Here is a 12,178-nt window from a genome sequence, read left to right as displayed (position 1 = left end):
CAGGGTCCCAGGTTCGATTCCCGGCTGGGTCACTGTCCGTGTGGAGTCTGCACGTCCTCCCCCTGTGTGCGTGGGTTTCCTCCGGGTGCTCCGGTTTCCTCCCACAGTCCAAAGATGTGCGGGTTAGGTGGATTGGCTATGCTAAATTGCCCGTAGTGTCCTAATAAAAGTAAGGTTAAGGGGGGGGGGGGGGGGGTTGTTGGGTTACGCGTATAGGGTGTATACGTGGGTTTGAGTAGGGTGATCATGGCTCGGCACAACATTGAGGGCCGAAGGGCCTGTTCTGTGCTGTACTGTTCTATGTTCTATATTCACTATCCTCAGGGAAGAACTCCCTCCTCATATCAGTCTTAAGGGGTGATATTACACCCTTTGGTTCTAGACTCTCCCACAAGGGGAAACAACCTCTCAGCATCTACCCTGTCAAGCCCCCTGAGAATCCCATTTGTCTCAATAAGGTCACCTCTCATTCTTCCAAACTCCAATGAGCACAGGCCAAAATACTCAATCTATCCTCACAAGAAAATCCCTCCCTACCCGGGATCAACCGAGTGAACCTTCTCTGGACTGCCCCCAAAGTCAGTATATCGTCCCTTAGATAGGGGGACCAAAACTCTTCACAGTATTCCAGTTGTGATCTAACTCGTGTTTTGCACAGTTTTAGCAAGACGTCTCTATTTTTATACTCCATTCCCTTTGAATTGAAGGCCAACATTCCATTTACACTCCCTGTTACCTGTTGAACTCATGCTAGTGTCAATTTATAATATACTGAAAATCTGATATCATAGAATTTACAGTGCAGGAGGCCATTCGGCCCATCGAGTCTGCACCGGCTCTCCACCATAACCCAGTAACCCCACCCAACACTAAAGACAATTTTGGACACTAAGGGCAATTTATCATGGCCAATCCACCTAACCTGCACATCTTTGGACTGTGGGAGGAAACCGGAGCACCCGGAGGAAATCCACACACACACGGGGAGGATGTGCAGACTCCGCAAAGACAGTGACCCAAGCCGGAATCGAACCTGGGACCCTGGAGCTGTGAAGCAATTGTGCTATCCTCAATGCCACCGTGCTGCCTTATGTACTTGGATCTATGTACTTAGATCTCATGTCTAGGGGAGACTAGGACGCGGGGGCACAGCCTTAGAATAAAAGGGAGTCACTTTAGAACAGAGATGAGGAGAAATTTCTTCAGCCAGAGAGTGGTAGGTCTGTGGAATTCATTGCCACAGAAGGCGGTGGAGGCCGGGACATTGAGTGTCTTTAAGACAGAAATTGATAAATTCTTGATTTCTCGAGGAATTAAGGGCTATGGGGAGAGAGCGGGTAAATGGAGTTGAAATCAACCATGATTGAATGGTGGAGTGGACTCGATGGGCCGAATGGCCTTACTTCCGCTCCTATGTCTTATGGTCTATAAAATGTTATTTTCAACTGTCATGATTTTTCCTCAGACTTCTGTCAATCTTTCCCATTATAAATTCTTAGGTAGGCATTCATAGTGACGTCTATCAATGTAAACTGTCACGCTGTACTTACACATTTCCACCAAAAGTGATGCTGTGGCAATTCTAAACCCCTTCTTCAAATACTAAGCCTCTGCGGTGGAGAAGCTGCTATGATCCAGCCCAATACCACGAACCGTGTTTAGTTATAAATTATATAAAATCAAAATATTATTTAAAATATTAGAGCTTAAGACTTCATAATGTTGACCAAATTATATTAGCATGTCCTAATTCAAATTATTTCACATTCTTCAGCCCTGCTTCACCTGAATATCGGAATGTGGCGACTAGGGGCTTTTCACAGTAACTTCATTTGAAGCCTACTTGTGACAATAAGCAGTTTTCATTTCATTTTCATTTCATACTCCCCAAAAAATGACAGTCATTTTGGGTGGGTTTGATGGGGTGATTCTCGCCGGGATTTGGGTATGACCCAGACCGGTATTCACCCACACGTAGTCATTTTGTTTTGTGCTTGTGGAGTTTCTCACCGGTAAACCCACACTTAGGGTGCGATCTACTGCCCACAAAGCATCCAGCAGCGCACCGTGGCACAACCTGGCCGGTAAATGACGGGAGACCCCGCTCCCGGGATCTACCCAGCTCACAGCGCCTCAGGAGATTGAACGTGATCTTACAATGTGAAGCCCACCCATTGTTGGTAGGATCACTTTTTGGCAAATCTGAATATTAGAGCATGTCTCACTTTAACATGCAGTTCTCAGAGGTAACCAAGGCATTGGGATCTATCCCCTTTCTCTTGGGAGACTTCGGTGAGCGCTGGTCTCCACAAATGGGGACCAGTCGAAACGGCAGTCGTGGGGGTCTCCCAAGAGATTGGGGTCTCGCAGGGGATTGTAGGCTCTCAGGTGTAAAAATGCAATGCTCATTTCCTATGTAGATGGTTAGGTGGATTGGCCATGCTAAACTGCCCCTTAGTGTCCAAAAAGGATAGGCGGAGTTACTGGGTTACAGGAATAGGGTGGAGGCATGAGCTTAAGTAGGGTACTCTTTCAAGGACTGATGTAGACTCGATGGGCTGAATGGCCTCCTTCTGCACTGTAAATTCTATGATTCTGTGAACTCCCAATTCGTTCTTAACCACACAATACCCATCTCCGTCCTCATTGCTATCTACTCTCATTCCAACCTATACAATGTTAAAGTAAGCAACATACCCACTGACACACACACATGCCTGTGCTCCCACACAGTTACAGCTCAACTGAGATGGTCCTCAGAGCAGGAATGTTGGAGAGCGAATAATGCGAAACATGCATCACCATCGTATCGCTTCTGACCTCTGCCCAGCAAAGGATCAGTTCTCGGCAGTCATTTGTCTCCAAATTTAACTGGTCTAGCTTAAACCTTCTTTAACTCAGAAGGTGAGGGGCTGAGCTGGATATCCCAACTGGATGGGAGATGATTACTGCATTGTGTCAGGAAACCCAAGTGCAAAAGTCTAATGCAAGAGCACCACAAGGCTTTACTTCTTTTCTGATCGCGGCCTGTCCTGTCTTGTTTGGGGTTTGTGCATTGTCACCGAGCAAGTATTAGTTACTACTACATTAATACTGAGGAGTGTGACAGCGGAATAATACAGAGGATCCTGCGAATGCTTAGCTTCCGTGCATTCAGAACTCTTGGCCTGTCAGCTCGATTGTTGACAGTAATTTATAGCCGCTCCAGCTCTCTAATGTTGCGAGCGCTTCAGGCCGCTCTTGAGCAATTTGACTTCTCTGTTTATTCTGTGGGTGGATGTCACCGCAGAGATTAACAGGGGATGGGAGGGAACTGCCTGCCAATGCATTATACAGACCTGACTGCCAGTGTTGGTTGTTAGTCACACTCCTATTTGCAATAGTCAGCATTCGAAGTCCAACTTTCCCAGGATTGTCAATTGTGCTTAATCAAGTGTGTAGCATCATCAGCTTTGCAGCAACAGCAACTTCTATTTCTATAGCTCTTTCAATGTAATAAAACATCCAAAGGCGCTTTACAGGAGTTTTATCAACAGGGGATACAACGGAATTTGATAAAGAGCTTGGTCAAAAAGGTAGGTTTTGAGAGTGCCTGAAAGGTGAAAAGGAAGCAAAGGAGGTAGAGAGGTTCAATGAAATGAAAATCGCTTATTGTCACGAGTAGGCTTCAAATGAAGTTACTGTGAAAAGCCCCTAGTCGCCACGTTCCGGCACCTGTTCGGGGAGGCTGTTACGGGAATCGAACCGTGCTGCTGGCCTGCTTAGTCTGCTTTCAAAGCCAGCGATTTAGCCCAGTGTGCTAAACCAGCACTACCGGAGCTTACAGCTTTAACAGTTAAAGACACAGCAATCAAGGGCGGCACGGTGGCTAGCACCACTGCCTCACAGCACCAGGAACCAGGGTTCAATTCCAGCCTCGGGCGACTGTGTGGCGTTTGTACGCTCTTCCCGTGTCTGCGTGGGTTTCCTCCGGGTGCTCCGGTTTCCTCCCACAGTCCAAAGATGTGCAGGTTAGGAGGACTGGCCATGATCTATTGGGTTAGGGAGGGAACGGGTGGAGTGCTCTTTCAGAGGGCTGGTGCGGACACGATGGGCCAAATGGCCTCCTTCGGCACTGCAGTGATTCTACGAACCTATGAATTAGGGCCATAATTGAGGAAATGCAGATATCTTGGAGATGGGCAACACCAATTTGAGATTATAAAGACAGGGAGGGATGAGGCCATAGAGAGATTTGAAATCAAGGGTGGGAATTGTAAGCTGAAGGTTTAACTGGAAGCCAATGCAAGTCATCAAGGGATGGGTGAATTAGGGCACGGAAAGCAGAATTTTGGGTGACCTCCAATTTGCCTGCAGAAAACTACAGGAGTCTGACCCAGTTGACCACGCACTGCATCAGGTAGTTTGTGGATTCACTCCATTTACAGAGTCTGACATATAATCAATTCAGCAGCAAAGCAATGTCTCCTTTCATGACCTTTTCTCTTTGATTAAAACCCTGTGCTACCATTGGAAAAACGGCAGGGGGTTCTCATGGTGTCTTGGCCCAAATATAAGCAAGAAACAAATTAAGTAGTCATCCATCAAGCATCAGGTGCCATGTTTACTTATAACAGCGGTCATGGTACATCAAAAAGTAATTAATTGGTGTGACATGTTTTGGCGTGATGAAGGGATAAGAAGCGCTTTTCATTTATATCACAGTGTTAATGATCACAACACCATAAACGTTTAAAATAAACGTGTGTTGGAAGGGTGGTCACTGTAGTGAGGTAGAAAACGTGGCAACTAATTTGCATACAATGAACCTACACAAACAGCAATCAGAAAATGAGTATCTATTTTAATGACGCTGGTTCAGGAATTAATATTTTTTATAATACTGGGCAGAAAGGCCCTCCTTCCGGCAGTGCTGTGGGATCCTGTACACCTACTGTGAGGGCAATCGGAGCCTTGGTTTAAAATCTCGTAACGTTTTATAACTGCCAGCATTACTTTAAACATCATATATACTTGAAGTACTTTGTCACATCAATCCACATGCATCAGGATCAGCACCAAACAGCACTTTGCACTGGACCCTGTACACAGCAATATTTCATGTTTTACTGCAGTCTGATTTTATGGGAGTTACTAACAACGTTCAAGTCCTGCTTTTCCAAACAAGAATTCAGCCAAAAGATTCCTCACTGGCTCTGTTTCTGTGCTTTTCATTAAAGGCATCGTCAATTTTCCCCAAAACTCAGCAAGAGGGCGCTAAAATTAGCCGGAGGTGATTGAACTCAGGAACACTTTCAAAACTGGTTAATCCAGCCTCAGCAAAAAGCTGTAATTAAAAACCAACTGACCGACCTCTCTCGTTCTACCATGTGAAAAATGCATTATTTTTTGCTTCGGTGACTACTTTGGTGGTCTATCGTTTATAGTCGGTTTTGGGATGGAAGTGGGCCTGAGTCAGGATGAGTAGAGTAATATACAAGCACATGACAGGGGCAGCACAAGTGGATAGCACTGCGGCTTCACAGCGCCAGGGTCCCAGGTTCGATTCCCCGCTGGGTCACTGTCTTTGCGGAGTCTGCACCTTCTCCCCGTGTCTGCGTGGGTTTCCTCCAGGTACTCCGGTTTCCTCTCACAGCCCAAAGACGTGCAGGTTAGGTGGACTGGCCATGATAAATTGCCCTTGGTGACCAAAAAGGTGAGGGGTTATTGGATTACGGGGATAGGGTGGAAGTGAGGGTTTAAGAGGGTCAGTGCAAACTCGGTGGGCCGAATGGCACTGTATATTCTATGTTCATGACAGTCTTTTAACAAGCTCTCGAAGAGAAACTCTTTCACAACGTGAATCAGGTGAGGGTGTTCTTCCTGTAAGGGGAAAATACTCAAGTATTTTGCCCTCAGTAGGGTCTGAGAACCTCGAGGCCAGTGCTAAAGTCTGAATTTGCATTCCCAAATATTTCAAACAAATTGACACAAACAGATATTATATTTCTCCACCAAAGAAGCAGCAGCACGAAGGATCCCCCTAGCTATTTTAAGGTTTTTAAGGGGGTAAGGTCGCACAGTAGTTATGTTAATTGCTAATAATCCAGAGGCACAGACTAAAGATCCAGAGACAGGAATTCAAGGCCAACCATGCGGCACGTGGCGCAGTGGTTAGCACTGGGATTGCAGCGCTGAGGACCCAGGTTCGAATCCCGGCCCCGGGTCACTGTCTGTGTGGAGTTTGCACATTCTCCCCATGTCTGCGTGTGTTTCATCCCCACAACCCAAAGATGTGCAGGGTAGGTGGATTGGCCACACTAAATTGCCCCTTAATTGGAAAAAAAAATAATTGGGTAATGTAAATTTATAAAAAATAAACCATGACAGTTAGGGTAATCTAAATTCAGTTTAATAAATCTGGAATAAAATCGCACGCCGGAGAATCCTGCTCAGTTGGCGATCGGCAGCACCACCCACGGCTGCAGACTGGCTCGCTGACCTCTCGGAATATCACCACCTGGAGAAGGTTAAGTACGCCATCCGAGGGTCAGAGGAAGTCTTCCTGGATACTTTGAGGCAGTTTGTCGGCCTGTTCAAAAACCTGTTCGAGGCCAGCAACGAGGAGCAAGCTAAGAATAAAAAAACCAAGCTAGATGAGGAACTAGATGAGGAACCTTGGGGTGGGGGAATTTCCAAATTAGGAGATAGGTTAAGGCTAAAAGTTGTTTTACTTTTCCCAGAAACGTCTTGGTAAAGTTACGCACCATTTCAGAGTTTGAACAATACTTTCATTGCCCACATAGTTTCTGACTCTTATCTGACTAATTTGCAGTAATGTATGATAATTACTTTGTTCCTCTTTATGAGCAGTGCTTTGAACCAAGGCCTGAAATCAGAACAAGAACAGGTAGCATTTGCTCATAAAAGAACCAAAATATCTTTCCTCACTGTAATCATTCAAGACAGTTCCCGAGACGAGGGAATGATACACAATCCTTCGGCATATGCGATGGGGCTTGGGTTTGATGGTGAGGTTTCCATTTTGTTTTCCAAACTTTCTGCCGACTTACAGGAGTCCTGACCATTGTGATGACAGCTGACAGCTCGCTGCGGAGTGGTAACTGGCCACTAACACCTGGTAAACAGATGCTGGTACCAGCTGCCGAGGAAGGTCAAAGAGGAACTTCAGGGAAAAAAGGAGGGGGAGGTAAGTTGTCATATTTCTTTCTTGTCACAAAGACAAAAGATATGGAGGTGCCCTCATTCTTGTAAAACACGATGAGAGGTTTATGAAAACAATACAATCAAGATGGTGATCTGCTCAAAGCCTGTGCAGACATTCTACTGACATTACTACACATCACTTGCCGCAGAATCAACAAGAATGTATTCCCAGATACACAACATCCGTCCCTCTTTCTTTCATTAGTGCAACTAAAAACAATTAACATTTGTACAACCGATCCCTTGGTATGTTATTCCTATACAATTCAATAAGGCAGACTCTGTGGTGGTCATCTATTCCTTTTTGGTAGAATTCGACTTTCTTAAACTCGGGCTTCTTGCGACATCAGACGTGTCCTCGTTCCTTTCCGTAGATGCTCCGACTTGAGTTGTTATTTCAGTATCTGTTACTCTGGGCATTGAGAAGTTCTCATAAACAGAATCTGAACTTGTCACTGTGGTGAATTATAAACCTAGTAATTCACACTGTGTTCTATTATATGTATTGTGTCCTTGTGGGCTCTGTATATGAGCCATTGCGCGGCTCTGCCCATAGGGGGAGATGAGGAGTTTGTACTGGGCTCCGCCCGTGGCTCCTCCCACTAACCGGAAGTATAAAGCTCTGCAGTCGTGAGCCTGCTGCCAGTTCATCTCGTCGCAGGCAGGCTCTGTTGTAAGATTATTAAAACCACTGTTCACTTCCAATCACGTGTCTTGTGAATTGATGGTCACGTCAGTCACTCTCCCTGGTCTCCATTCCAAAGTATAACTGTCTATGTCTTCTAAAAGTAGAACCTCTTGAGACGTTTCTTCAAACTGACTTCATGCAGCAAGTAACTGATTAACATGACATCACCAAACTCTTCCATCATCCGTCTGCATGGTGAACGATATTGGACCTACCATTGCTAGATAGCTGGTATCCATTTCTCGTTGGTGGTGTAACTCCTAGCCAACACTCTCTCTCCCTGGTTGAATACTCAAATTTTCACAGATTTTCTCCCTCCCAGCCTTTTGTGCTTGTTGTCATTTGGCAATCTCTTGAAGTATCGGGTGGAGTAAATAAGCCAATCTGTATTCATAGTTTCCTCTTAAACAACAGCACTGCCGGCAAACTTTGCATGGTAGCATGTACAGTATTCCGATAAGATATTCCGAATTTGTTTACTGTTCTTGATGTTTCCTGGCCCTTTGATAGAATGCTTTAATGATTGCACAAAATGTTCAGCCAATCCATTTGCTGCTGAATGATACAGAGCTGACCTGATATGCTGTACACCGGTCCCCTATCAAGTTGTCCTCAAACTCTTTTGAAGTAAACTGTTGAAGTACCATTATCACTGACAATCTGCTCCAGTGTTCCAAATCTTATGAACATTTTGTCTAGTTTTCCAAAAGTCTGCTCATTCTTCATAGACTTCATTATCGTGAATTCTGTCCACAATCACCACGAACATGTGACCCTTCAGTGGACCAGCATAATCGATGTGTATTCTCTGCCATGGCTGAATCGGCCATTGCCACGGATGTAACGGTTGCAATGGTGGAGTGTTCCTTAGTTTTGCAGATGATTGGCATTGCCCAACATTGTCTTCAATTTGAGCATCTAATCCTCCCCAACAAAAATACTGCATGCCAATTCCTTCATCCTCACAACACCAGGATGTCCCTTATGCAGTTGGTCAAGGACTCTTCTACGCAAGCACGGAGGAATAATTACATGGATTCATAGAATTTACAATGCAGAGGGAGGCCATTCGGCCCATCGAGTCTGCATCGGCTTTTGGAAAGAACATCCTACCCAAGGCCAACACCTCCACCCTATCCCCATAACCCCACCCAACACTAGGGGCATTTTGGACACTAAGGGTAATTTATCATGGCCAATCTACCTAACCTGCACATCTTTGGACTGTGGGAGGAAACCGGAGCACCCGGAGGAAACCCACGCTTACACGGGGAGGATGTGCAGACTCCGCACAGACAGTGACCCAAGCCGGAATCGAACCTGGGACCCTGGAGCTGTGAAGCAATTGCGCTATTCACAATGCTACTGTGCTGCCCACAGTAGATCTCCATTCTGTACTGTCAACTCACGTCTTCCTGTGAAACAGGTATGTATTTTTCTTATGAATGTCTGACAGCGTTCCTTTTAGGACCAAATCCACCACCTTGTCCTCAGGAGAGGATCGACTAACAGCATTTGCTTCACGCACTCTCACTAACGCAAAAATGAATCGCGCTCAGCTAGAAAAGGATGCTTTCAGCATCATTTCCGGTGGAAGAAGGTTCCACCATTACCTTTATGAACATCATTTTACTCTTTTGACGGATCATCGACCCTTGACTGCAATCTTTGGACCGTTTAAAGGTATACCTTCTTTGGCAGCTAGTAGATTGCGAAGATGGTCATTGATATTGTCGGTGCACATTTGCGATATCCAGTATCACAAGTCAGAGCCGTATTCAAATGTTGGTGCTTTATCACAATTGCCGTTATAAGTCAAGCCTGACTCAGAAAAGGATTTTGTCAATACTTTGTATTTTTAGCTCATCGACAGTGAATCTGTGACTTCATCTCAAGTTCAAAGATGTACGAGAACCGATCCAGTGACTGTGCCCATCACGTATTTTATTTTAGTTAATACCTCTTTAGACAGCACCTTCCAAACCCGTGACCTCTATCATCTAGAAGGACAAGGGCCGCAGATACCTGGGAATACCACCAACTGCAAGTTCCCCTCCAAGTCACTCAGCATCCTGACTTGGAACTATATCACCTTCACTGTCACCGGGTCAAAATCCTGGAGCTCCCTCACTAACAGCATAGTCGGTGTACCTACACCAGCTGGACTGCAACGGTTCAAGATGGCGGCACACTATTACTTTGCAAAGGGCAATTAGTAAAGGGAAATAAATGCTGGCGTAGCCTGCAAAACCCACATCCCTTGGGCAAATAAATAAAAAAAAAGAGGGTGCTTCAAAATGGCAACACATTTCCAATCCTCCTCCGACATTGGCACCTCTAGTGGTGGGGCTGCTGAACTTCTCAGGTCGCAGGCTACATCCTTAATTGATGGCAGCCTCTTAACCGGCAGTCTCCAGGAAAGCTCCGGCTGATAGACAGAGCGCAGGCAGGCCCCAGAGAGAGTAGGGATTTGCATCAGCTGTGAGCAAAGGTCAAAGACATTTACTCGGTGAAACACACAGCTCACGTGCTGAGTCAACTGCTGCTGCAATCGAGGAAGGAAACACAGTTTCTGAAGCTGGAGCTGCCTCGTATCAATCTACGTATGCAAGGGTCTGGCAGGATATCAGACACCATTTACATTCACTGTTTATACCGCAATGCATTCAAGATATACAGTGGGGGAGCTGGGACTGGTGCAGGGTGGGAAATACTTTCAGAGCTTGCCCCTTTCTCCATCATTCGCATTGCTAATCCAATGCTCAACCGCATCGCTAGCCGCAAACAGATGATTCTAAAACACTTCCAAATAACAAATTCTGTTTTAAAATAAATAATAAGAACATTGAATTTAATAGTAGGGATCATTATCTGTGCTAGCTCTGCCCCACGAATGGCATTTTTGTAACAGTTTATGTCCAAGGGCATCACTTTAAGAGTTCCTCAGAGGAGTACCCTAGGCCCAGCCACCTTCAGTTGTTTCATCAATGATATTCCCTCCATCATAAAGTCAGGGGTGGGGATGTTCATTTATGGTTGCACAATGTTCAGCATCATTCACAATTTTCCAATGCTAAAGCACTCTATGTTCATATGCATCAAGACCTCGCAGAAATTCAGGCTTGGGCTGATATGCGGCAAGTAACATTCGTGCCATCCACATGCTAGGCAATGATCATCTCCAACGAGAGAATCCAACTATCTTCCCATGAAATTCAATGGTATTACCATCACTGAATAAACATCCTGGGGGGGTGGGGGGGGGGGGGGGGGGGGGGGGGGTTACTATTGACCAAAAACTGAAGTGGATCAGACATATAAATACTGTGGCCACAAGAGCAGGTCACAGATCAGGGGCTGGATTTTCCGATCCCCGACGACGAAATCGCATTCGGCGAGGGGGCGGAGAATCCCCGATGGCACCAAAATTGGGGGCGGCACCGCTTTCACGATGCTCCGCCCGCTGAAAAGTGGTGTACTCTAAGAGTACGCTGCGGCACGTATCCACGGCCTCAGGCCATTGCCCGAGATGCGCCCCACGATGCTCCGTCCCCGACCGGCCGAGTTCCCGATGGCGTGGGACTTTCATGGTCTCGCCCGTCGTGAACTTAGCGTGGCGGCTGCAAACTCAAGTTCGGCGCCGCCGCAATCGGGGTGGAGCCGATCCTTGGGCAGGGGGGGCTTCATTCGGGATTGGGATTGTGGACGGGCGGTCTGGGGTGCGCGAGCGGCCGAAGGGGGTGGGTACTATTTTTGCAATCCAGGTCCACGGGCTGAGTCCGCCATGAAGCACGGCGCGACCGCGCATGCACGGCCACGGACCCGGAAATGCTCACGGCCATATCGGCAGCTAGAGCTGGGAGCTCTACGCTCCCTCCCTGCTAGCCCTCAGCAATACGGCGAATCGGAGGCTGTTTTGCTCCAGTTTTCCTGGCGTAAAAGACCACCGTTTTCACGCCGGCGTGGGGACTTAGTCTCCCAAACGGAGAATCCAGTCCCAGGAATTCGGAGACAAGTAATTCAATTCCCGACTCCCCAGAGCCTCTTCAAGTTGTCCTTCCAGCCACACACACTCCACTGACTTGGAGCTATATTGCTGTCCCTACACTGCCACTGGGTCAAAATCTAGGAACGCCCTTCCTAGCAGCACTGTGGATGTACCTACACCACATGTACTGCAGCAGTTCAGCAAAGAGGCTCACCACCACTTTCTCAAGGGCAACAAATGTTGGCCCTGCCAGCAATACCCATATCCCATGACAGAAAAAGTATATGTTCCACATG

General features: G+C 46.5%; 1 protein-coding gene across 1 annotated transcript in view; it reads right to left on the bottom strand.

Moving 5' to 3' along the window:
- pik3c2b (phosphatidylinositol-4-phosphate 3-kinase, catalytic subunit type 2 beta) overlaps positions 1 to 12,178 on the bottom strand; it is a 195,552-nt gene that overhangs the window by 36,477 nt on the left and 146,897 nt on the right. The window lies entirely within an intron of this gene.

This window comes from Scyliorhinus canicula, chromosome 15, assembly GCF_902713615.1.
Source record: "Scyliorhinus canicula chromosome 15, sScyCan1.1, whole genome shotgun sequence".
In the NCBI taxonomy this organism is placed as follows: domain Eukaryota; kingdom Metazoa; phylum Chordata; class Chondrichthyes; order Carcharhiniformes; family Scyliorhinidae; genus Scyliorhinus; species Scyliorhinus canicula.
This window is presented reverse-complemented; position numbering and strand designations above follow the sequence as displayed.